The sequence below is a fragment of the Panthera onca genome, chromosome C2, assembly GCF_046562875.1.
Source record: "Panthera onca isolate mPanOnc1 chromosome C2, mPanOnc1 haplotype 2, whole genome shotgun sequence".
NCBI lineage: Eukaryota > Metazoa > Chordata > Mammalia > Carnivora > Felidae > Panthera > Panthera onca.
This window is the reverse complement of record NC_138347.1, coordinates 74177228-74188108: the sequence shown is the minus strand read 5'-3', so window position 1 is coordinate 74188108 and position 10881 is coordinate 74177228. Positions and strand designations below refer to the sequence as shown.

The window sequence follows — 10881 nt, the reverse complement described above, 5'->3', positions numbered from 1 at the left end:
TACCGTGTTTATTTTTCCACGTTCTAAGAGCACTGACATAGGAAATGGGGTTAGACTTGTTTTGTATAGCCCCAGAGGTCAGAACAAGCATTACAGTTTAAATAAGGAAAAACTGACCGGGGGGTGGGGGGGGGGTGGGGGTGGGGGGGTGGGGGGTGGGGGAAGAGGCCGTCCTGTAAGGTGGTGAGCATCCTGTTACTGGAGGTATTCAACAGAAATTGTTTGCAGAGACTTTCAAGTGCTAGACTGTCAGCTCGGTGAGGACGAGGCCCATATCTGTCTCCATTACTGCCCCAGGACCAGCACAGTGCCTGACAAAGCGTGGGTGCTCCAAATATTTGTGGAAGGGAGGGGGGGAAGGATCATCTTTGAGAACTTTGGAGAACAGGTTCCTCCTTCAGGAGAAAGTTTGGACAAGCTGCCTGGAATCCAGCCGTCTTCGATTCTGTGGTTACAAGACAAGGGTTATAGGTGTCCACTCCAAAGGGATACATCGACCCCGAAACAGAGCTGAGCAACATTCCTGTGATCGTGTGCATTCCCAGGCACAAGACTCTCTGTCTGAACGTTCTATCGTCTACAACCCCCCTTGCGTGCATTCTGTTGCTCACTTCTACAGAACCCTGGCAAACACAGAGGCCCCATTTGAAAGATGTGCAGCCTGAGGCTCAAAGATGGTAAGCAACTTGTCTGAGCCAAGACATATCCTCAGGTCTCCTGACCCTGAGTCCAGTGTCCTTCCTAACACGCGTGTAAGTCTGCCCGAGTGTCTGCCATAGATCTTTCCGTCCCTCGAGCTGATTTTATCGTCAAACCTGGTGCTTGGTCAAGAACCAGAGGTTCCCATAGCCTTCGAAAAATACACAAGAAGCAGATCTGCTTGAAAAAATGGTTCTTTCTCTGCCTCAGTCCCAGCAGGGATAATGCTTAGGCATTACCACTAATGACAGTAACCAGTAGAGGATCTGGGACAATTTCCAGAGGCAAGTTTAGGGCCAACCCTCTGGATCGCCCCTTGGAGGGATGCAGTCTCTTTCAAAGGTCTGACTAGCTGGAGATTAGGCAGGTCGTTTGCTTGTTTGCCCTCAGATCCGGGTCCTCCCCTCCTGCACCCTGCTCCCTCCCCTAGGAGGCTGATCCCTGCAGGCCACATTTGCCAAGGTCCCAACAGCCACAGCCAGGAGGGTAGAAACCAGAGTCGTTCTACCCTGGCAGGTCACCTCTGCGGTCCCAGTTCCTGCCAGGAAACCTCCACCAGGATTCCAGTCTCTCCGGTTCTGGAAACATCATCTCCTCTCTGTGACTTTCCACCCAAGAATGGTAGCATTTTCCAGTGGTTGCTACTCTCAAGACTGCCTTTCACCCTTGTCTGCCCTCTCATCTCCTCCAGTGCCTTCATAACCATAACCGCGGAGATTTCTGGAATGGGTTACATTTTCTGCCTGGACTGTGACCAATTTCATGTCAGTGCGGGTCTGTTGAGACCCAGCCCAGAGAGGGTTAAACACACGGAATTATGGGACAGTTCTATCTCAACCACCTTAACGAAAGCCAAGAAGGCAGGAGGGCCGGGAGGCTCCCAGAGGGAGAAGCAGGTGCGCAGTTGCCCGGAAATAAGGAGGCAGGCCAAGTGCCCCGTGGGTGTGCATGGGAACCAGGGGACCCCGGGGTTGGCCCAGCTGTCCCACCGCAGACTCTTTTCCTTCCAACAAGACCACACCCGCTCCAGCATCCTTCGATGCTGTGACACTGTCGGTGTTTCTCACACATGTGGGTGTGACTCAGCCTCTCGGGGCTCTGAGTGGTCCAGGCTTCCGGGTCCACACCGTCTCTGTGGAGCTGGAAGAGGAGGGCTCTCTTAGAGACGTCAGCAAACACAGCGGGTGTCTTTTCTCCCAAACCTGCGGCATAGTGGGACGCAGAAGAGAGTCACAGACTCATCCTTCCCTCCCCCACCCCACCAGCATGGCCCTTTACTCCCTCTGGCCAAGGGGATATAACAGGGTCATTTCACAGCCTTGCCAGGGCAGGGACCCCAGAGGGTTCTGTGTTCTCTGAAAATACTATTCACAAGCACAGATACATCACGTAGAAAGGAGGAAAGCCGGGCCTCACCTTCGGATTTATGTGGACCTACTACACGCACATCTGCCTCTGAGCTAAGTACTTTCCCATATTTTACGTTATTTCATCAGTCTATAATGGGAGAGAATCAGACCCCCCAAAATACATCAGGCCCTAATCAGCCTATCTTTACTGGATGTCTTCCAGGTACCAGGCATTCTATAGAGACAAGGAGACTGTGGTTTCTGCCTTCTAAGAAAGTGAAGAACCTGGGGTCTGAAATCAGCCAGCCCCACCTGGGTTTCAATCCAGACTCCAGCAATTAGTATTTCTGTGACCTTGAGCAAATGACACTTGCCCCTGACCCTTGGTGTCTTCATTTATAAATTGGGCATAACAATACTCTCGTCTCATCGAGTTGTTGAAGGATTCATGTGGGTAACAGGTTTAGCAAGTGCCTAGTACGTGGCGAACACTCTTCAGAAAGCACTATTGACTTATGTTTTTTTTTTTTAATTAAGAAATCTAGGGGGCGCCTGGGTGGCTCAGTCGGTTGAGCGTCCGGCGTCGGCTCAGGTCATGATCTCACAGTTTGTGAGTTCGAGCCCCGCGTCGGGCTCTGTGCTGATAGCTCGGAGCCTGGAGCCTGTTTCGGATTCTGTGTCTCTCTCTCTGCTCCTTCCCTGCTCATGCTCTGTCTCTATCTCTCAAAATAAATAAATAAACATTAAAAAAAATTAATAAAAAAAAAAAAAAGAAATCTAGGATACATGCACAACCCTGCGAGAAGCCTTTTTGGAGGCCGTCCCAGTACTTCTGTTCACACTGTGAACACATCCCAGAGCCCTCTGACTCCAGAATTGGCTAAAATACGGCTCTTCCTTTCTCCTCTTAGAAGTCTCCAGCGAACCTGACCTCAGAGGAATCCCACACGCGCTCCGTCCCCCTGACAGGCCCTGCCGCTGAGTCGCCGGATGTCCGCTGAGGTCCAAGGTTTGGAGCGTTTCCGGGACTGGCGGGTCACACTGCGGCTGGGCCTTGCCAGGCAGCCCCACCCTTCCTGGCAGCCTGGCCTCCTCCTCGGTCTCTGAAAGGCTGCCAAGGCCGAGGGAGGGCGGTCAGAGGGAGATGGAAGGTCCTGCTGGGATGTTTGCCCTGAGGGAAGCCTGGGAGAGGGGGGAGAGTGGGGAGAGGGGGCAGAGGGGCGGGAGGAGGTGGGGGGGAGGGGGGAGGGGGGAGCAGGGCAGCGGGTTCCACTCCAACCTCTCATCCTGCCACGCAGAAAATCCAGCCTCTGCAAGTGCCAAGTGCTCCTCCTAGTGGGGAAGGAATGATGCAAAATCCCACTGGGCTGCCCCTCCTCCCCCCCCCCCCCCCCCCAGGGGTGAGCCACCACCACCAAGCCTGTTGGTGACATCGGTCCTGGCCGCTAGCGCATCACAACTGAATACGCCCTCTCACATCCAGAGCGCACGGCTTGGTAACTTTTCAGGGGGCACATTTTTCAACACCCCCTTTCACAGATAAGAACACGGAGTCCACCTCTGGCGGTCAGTCTGTGGCAGAGCTGGGACTCGACACCAGGTCTTTTCAGCCTACCTCCCACAGGTTTTCTTTTCAGTGCACCACATTCGACGCCAGCAAAGAGGGGGAAACAGCCACCTTCTTGCCCACCGCCCACCCCCTCCGTCTCTGGGCCTCGCACAAACATCACCCCATCTCGAGAACAAGACTGGCTCTTTTCTTTGTCACAAGGGCCTCAGTGCCCAGTGGGAGCCTGATTAAACCCAACCCCCTCCTGCGAGATCATCCTGCTTCTTCAAACCCCACACATCTCAGGGTCAGCCTTCCCGTCCACCAGCAGGCTGACCCCACCGTCCTCCAGGAGAAAAAAAGGCTTTCTGCTCACTGTGGTCAAATCTAGGATTCGGGAAGTCTCCTCCCCGTGCTATCTCAACCACACACAAGCTGTGACTAGGTAGCTCAGATGGTGGGGAGTGGGGGCGACAGGGACTGACGTCAGCCCTGTTGACCCTGTGTGTCCTGCCCTGGCAGAGACAGGTTGGAGAGAGGCCATTTTGGAGCCACTCGCTCATCAAGGAGAGGGAGGTGACTTTTGCCCTGTCTTCTTCCCTAAAAACATAGTCCTTCCTTTGAGCTCTCCAGAGGCTGGCCTCCCACCCGGAACGTCACTGGACACTCGGCCCTTGGGATCCCCAGTCCCTGTGACGACCCCGGAGGCCTGGCTTAGAGCTGACGCCTCTCCTACAGAACAGAGGTTCTCACCTGGAGGTTTTCCCAGGTCTGGGAGCCTGCTGTCCTACCCGGGAGAGAGGAGGAGGACAGTTCACCGCTCCCCGTCCATATCCTGCCATGGGACAGAGCTAGGCCTGGGCTCAAGGACAGGCCGACCAGACAGTGACCTGTGTTTTCCGGGAAGGCAGCCAGTCCTCATGGCCTTGGACTTCCAGGCACTGAGGAGAGTGACAGAGCAGACACCTGCCACCATCCTGGGGAGGCTCAAACCAGGCCCCAGCTGGGCGGGCATGTCTGGCTCTGGTCTCCAGGCCAGGACATTGCAGCAAAGAGGGGACCACTAGACTCAGCCCTTTCCCTTGGCCTCTGCTTCATGAACTCAACAGTGCTGCATGAAGGGGACAAAGGGCATGACCCGAGGCCTCACATTTGTCCCCCGTGTGCCAGAGAACAAACACAGGATTCAAATCTTTGGTTGTTTCATTAGGAGAAAGTCTTATCTCCCCTGCATGCAAGAGAGCTGTTTGAGGACACAGGAAAAACATTTGATTTGGCCTCAAAAACCCCCGGTTCTATTCCTGGGTAGTGTTGCCATCTACCCAGGGCCATGGTCACGTCATCTCACTCCCCTGAGCCTCAGTTTCCTCAGCTGTACCATGGGGCAGGATCCCAGCTCTTCGGTTGCTCTACTCTGGAGAGAGTAAGATGCCTGTAAAAGCGCCCAAGGCACCACACTCATAACGAGGGCTTCTTGTTGTTAGTAAAATGTTATTAACCTGGTTTAGTATTTCCGTTTCCACACGAGGGGAAATGCAGAAGAGGGAGAGTGTAAGCTCTTAGCCAGCAACGGAGCCATCTACTCAGAGCCAGAGGAGCACCCATTCCAGGGACCTTGTGGCTAACAGAGTGGGGTGCTCGCCAGCCTGAGGCCAGGAGATGGGAACCCCACTTCTCATTTGGTACAAGGGCCCTCCTGCCTCTCAGAGGATGCGAGGGACAGTCAGCCCCCTCTCTCCAGCTACTCAGTTCACACCTGGGAGCCACACTTCTAGAAAAGGGAATGGGGCTTGGAGAGCCGGTGAAAGGGGTCAAAACCAGGTTGTAGGAGAGCCAGCTGAAGAGGCCGAAGCAGTTCAACCCCGATCAAGAGCTCTACCTCCCGAAGCGCAGAGCAGTTCCAGGAAAGGGGGGATTGGACCTTGTCTGACCCCAAAGAGCCCCAAGGTGAACACTTAGAGGGTAGATTTTGACTACACTAAGAAAGAACTTTCTAAAAGCTGAGCCAGGGGCACCTGGGTGGCTCAGTCGGTTAAGCATCCGACTTCAGCTCAGGTCATGATCTCGAGGTCCATGAGTTCGAGCCCCGCGTCGGGCTCTGTGCTGACAGCTCAGAGCCTGGAGCCTGTTTCAGATTCTGTGTCTCCCTCTCTCTCTCTGACCCTCCCCCGTTCATGCTCTGTCTCTCCCTGTCTCAAAAATAAATAAACATTAAAAAAATTTAAAAAAAAAATAAAAAGCTGAGCCAACCCCCAAGGAATAGCCGAGGTCCTGGGCAGTGAGCGTCTGACAGCTGGAGGTATTCTGTGCTCAAATTGGACAGACGTGGTGGTGGGAGACCATTGTATAAGGTAGAGATCATGAGCGAAGGGCATCAGGGATCTTCCCCACTTCCTGAGGATCCCAGGATTCCCTGGTCACCACCACTGTGGGCTTCTCCCTGGCATTCATTAGCCCGCACTGCCAAGGAGCGTTATTCAGAACAGCAGTGCTTGGCCAGAGGTGTTGCTGGTACCATCCGAAGCACTACACATATTGTACATATTACCCGCATACAGGAGGGGCCCGCATCTATCAGGACAGGCAGTTTAACGGGTTATAAACCGTTTAGTTTACACACACAAAAAAGTGCATCTCTCTCCCCCTGCTTTGTAAATAGAGCCCACAGAGGCTCCACGACTTGCTGCCATGAAGTATGTGGCCGTCCCCGTGCCAGGAAAAACAAGTCCGCGCACGAAAATAACCCACCCTGTAGCGTAGCAGGCCAGCGGTTCAGGGCTGGGTGGTCCCCTGGCCGCCACACATGAATTTGGTGCTTGGTATCCACCGGCCAAAATCCACACTGCAGTCACCCTGAGTCAGGCGGGAGGCAGGTGCTGGGCGGTGGCCCATTTCTAGGGAGACTATTGGTGATTCTTGAGCTGGAACTCCTGTGGCCGTCATGGAGCTCCCCGTCAGCCAGCCACCCCATAAGTCCAGAAGCCCGGCCAGCTGTCGAGCAGCTGTTGGTGTGCACAACACCAGCGACCGAGAGTCACGTGGTTGGGGAGCAGTCATCATCTTAAAAGGAGGCCCTTTTAAGCACAGACCCTCCGGAAAGTACAACTCTTAATGGAAGCTTGCCGGGCCAATTAACCAACAGAGCAGAGGACATCTTATACTGTTTTCATCTGCACCCCAGAGGACGTGTACGGGAATGGCCTTCTGGGGCTGGGGTGGCCAGACATCACCCAGAAGGAGGGAGGCAGAATAACACAGCTGCAGTCCAAGAGACGGAAAAGCATCCCGCCCAAGGCCTGTTAGGTCCGAGACGGAGCGAGTACAGCCCCGTCTCCCGAGTTACCATTCTCTTTCCACCAACTCCTGCTCCACGTGATTTGGTAATTTGCCGGGTGAAGGAAAGATCATCTGACACCCGCTGCCTCCGCGGTCCTCTCCCTCCCTCCTTCCCCCTCCAGACCTTGGATCCAGCAAGCCAACACTGGTAGCACCCTCAGCCTGGAGTGTCCTTCCCCGGCTTCCACGCCGGGGCTCCCCTCGACCGTTGTCTCCTCCAGCAGTGAGCTGTATACGTCACTGCTCAGCATACAACCCTCTGACGTGTTCTTGTTTACTTACACGTATGTATCTGTGTTTAATCTCTCTTCTTCCAATAAAATGGAAATATCAGGAGAGTAGGGACCATGTGGGCGCTGAGCAAATACGGTTGAATGACCAAAGAGAGAATTTCATTTTTAACTGCCGATAGCCCCGTGTTGGTGGAGATGTTAAACATTTGTGGAGACGTTGTTAAACCTCATGTGTTGCATAACGTGTGTGTCCCTCGGGTGACTCCCAAGGTCCTTGCACCCTTGGCCAGCACCTCCAATGTGATCGGGGTCCTTCAGGCTCACAGACTCTGATACCTAAACAGGACAGAAGGACAAGGCACTTTCCTGGTCTCTTAAGGAGCAAAAGGGATTTTCTGAGAATAAGCCTTCTTAGTTTTCCTTCTCACTTGCAAAACGAGGGCTCAGGAGATGGGGTTGAGAGCCCCTTCTCCCCTCCCCTCCCCCCCATAATTGCTTCCCTCCCTTCTTCCTCTCCCATCCTGACTATTTGTCATTCTCTGCTTGTGGCAAATTGCTTTTCACCTTTGAAAACCCAGAATGGTTGTTAACCAAGAACAGCCTGGAAGTTTTTTGCAAGCAGGGGGTGTTTAGAGATAGAAAACACTATTGATTACTCTCCCAATAGCAGCGTCACTGAAATTCAATTTACTAAGCATTTGTGGGCAATCTGTGAGGCCAGTACCCCGCTGGACATCCTGGTGATGTGGAGGCAGGTCCTGCCTTTGAGGGGCTGTCAGGCCAGTAAGAAAGAGATTATTTTGACTCAATAAATGTTTTCCTAAGAGCTTACTAAATGCTAACCACTGGACAGCCTCCAGAGAAGGAAGGATAGGCCTGCCCTGCATCAGCACGTTGGAGAAGGAGAAATTCCTGATGATTTCAATACTCTGCTCTAGGTTCTGTGGAGGACGAAGTGCAGAGGACAGGAGAGGAGAGGGTGGCAGGTGCTAAGGGAACAGGCAGGGAAGTTAAGCTCTAAAGGAGAGGTCAGGGTTCACCTGACAAGGGGGGGGGGTGATGTGGGGAGTAGTTAGACAGAAAGGCTTCAGGCAGATGGACAACAGGTGCAGAGGTGGGCATGTGCTTGCAGGATCCAAGGGCTGAAAGGAGGCTCCTGTGGCTGGAGGACAGAGGGAGGGATGGAGGCAGCCGACAGCATGAGGCCAGGGTTGCAGAGGTAGACAGGGAAATCATGGAGGACAGAGCCTGGGAGAAGATTTGCAGAATGGCAAGTGGTCTATTGCAACAAAAAGATAGAAAATGCATAAGGGGGCAGTGAAGGAGTTTAGGCTTTATTGGGGAAGCCATAGGGAGCTCAGGAAAGGATTGCTCAAGGTGGAAGTGGGGAGCCGGCAGCCGGGAGATCAGTCTGGAGGCTGTGGCCAGGGGGAGAAACAGATGACAAGGGTTGTGGCAAAGCATCAGGGAGTGGGGGCACCGGCGGCTACAGTAATAATAATGTGGTCTTTCCACCCCCACCACCGCATGAAGTCCCCATGTCAGTGCCTTCTCAGACTCCATCCCAAGGTCCTCGCTTGCTCCCCCCCTCCCCTGCCTCCCTGCTCCCCCCTGGAGATGGCTTCGGGCATTGGAAAAGAAGCACCCCTAGAGATTATGCACATTCTGACATGGGGGGAGAGATGGGGCCCAGAAGCGACACAGCTTATCCTGAACGCAGACACCCACGAAGGGCCTCTCCCACCTGAAAGATGCCCACTCCTCCTGTGTCCAGGCACATGCACTGACGTTCAACTTACCTGCATTTCCAGCACCTAGAAGTCAGCCAGAAGAGCAAAATCCTCATTGAGAAAGTGTGGCCTGACTTATACCTGGGAAGGGAGGCCCTACGTCACTGGGAGACACAGTTGATCATGAAACACTTTTTTTTCTGTGAGAAAGCACACCCTCAGCTCTGATCAGCTGACTTACAACCCCTCGGTCCACCAGTGTATTAGGGCACCTTGATTTGCCCGGCTGGGCCCAGGCAGGGTTTCACTGACTGCTAGAAGTAACCTCTCCCAGACGGATCTGGCCTATTCCTCTTCCAGACGGATCTGGTCTATTCCACTCCCTCAGCCCTTTCTAACTGGGCCTCTGACAGCTCTCAGGACTTCCCAACCTGTCACGCCAAGACCCCCACCCAACCTGCCCCTGAGTAAAATGCCGAAGACCTGTGCCGGGGAGGCCAACGTCTGCTGCCCACGGGCAGCTTGGGGACCACAGCCCTAGCCACTAGAGATGGAAAGGCGTGGCCAGAGTGGCCTCAAGGGCTTTGCCTGTGTTTCCAGGGACAGCTGTGGGACCTGGGCTACAAGACAGCTGAGAAAAGCAGGAGAGAGTGGTGGAGAGACAAGTCACCTGGTCAGAGATAAAAAGAAGGTTAAAGTGAAGGAGACTGAGCCAGCTCGGTGGCAGGCAGGGAAAGCAAGAGAAGGGTCCCCTCCTGCCTCCACCCCCATCGTCCCTATTCTCCCCCAGACCCATTCCCACCATCTTCTGCAACCTCCTAGCAGCCCCTCCCCTAGCAACCCCCTCCGCCACCCCCTCTCCCCCCCCCCCCCCCCCACACACACACACAGTCCGAAGGAGAGCTGGGCGGTCACCAGACAGTGTTTGGTTAAGCCTTAGAGTCATACACCCAGCACGAGGGTTGGGTTTGTCTTCCTCCTACCCTCCCTCAAGCTTCCCAGGAGAGTAGAAACAGACCCAGCCCAGAGAGCCAGGCCCCAAGGGCTCCTGGCATCCCGCCCCAACACCAAAGAGCCCCGTCTAACACGCAGCGGGAGAAATGGGGCCTGGGAGAGCAGGCAGGGCACGGACCCCCCTGAGGAGGGACGGGCCCCAGCCCCCGGCTGAGCTGGCAGCAGTCTGCTTGGCTCAGACAGACTCCCTTGGAAACAAATCTTTGCTACTCACTTCTTTCCTCTATTTGGCTGAAAACGCAGTCGGAGCTGTTGGCTTGAATCCTTTTTTTTTTTTTTTTTTTTTTTTTTTTTGCTTTTTAACCTCGCTCCCTCCTTTTTTCTGCTGCTTACAAAAAATTTTGAACCAAGACCTAGTGCCAAGTCTTTTGCTTCTTAAACTTTCTTTAAGAAACCGGTGGTGCTCACAGTGAAAACGTGATGACCCCGGTGTTTGCGCATTACTTCACAGGGTATAAGCTACTTACAGGACTCTTGGACGGCCCTGAGCTACAGTCGAGGCAGCTGCTATCCTACCCACGCCCAGGGCAGAAGGCGTTGCCCCGGGTCCCACGGCTGGTGAGGTAAGGACACAGGGTACCCGGATTCTGCCGCAGAAGACCCCGGGGCAAGTTTCCTTGGTGCCTCTCTAGGCCACCGCAGCACGAATGTGGAAGGAAGCCCAGCTCCCCACAAGATGCATTTCCCTCAAACTTTCTGCCCAGGGCAACCTCCAACCAGACAACTGGGTGGCATACAGATGTAATCAGATCTGAGGAAATGGCCCGCCAGTCCCCACAGGGACGAATCTTACCTCCTTCCTCCTCCCGAGAGGGAAGGATAGCGACTGGCGCTACGTTTCTTGAGCACCTACTGCGTGCCCAGCGTCTGCCAACACTATCTCGTTTGAAACACGACAGCAACCTTGTGAGGTGGGTATTATCACCCTCCCATAAGTAAGAAAAGCAAAGCCCAGAAATGTGAAGTTCTTT

The 10881-nt window shown here is 54.1% G+C and overlaps 1 long non-coding RNA gene across 1 annotated transcript; it reads right to left on the bottom strand.

Annotated features, from left to right (window-relative positions):
- Positions 1–441: 441 nt before the first annotated feature.
- On the bottom strand, positions 442–4869 carry LOC132683536 (uncharacterized). Its single transcript, XR_009612281.3, has 3 exons — positions 4351–4869; positions 3328–3380; positions 442–1839 (listed from the first exon to the last, which is right to left on the bottom strand). It is a non-coding gene; the product is annotated as an uncharacterized LOC132683536 (long non-coding RNA).
- Positions 4870–10881: the final 6012 nt, after the last annotated feature.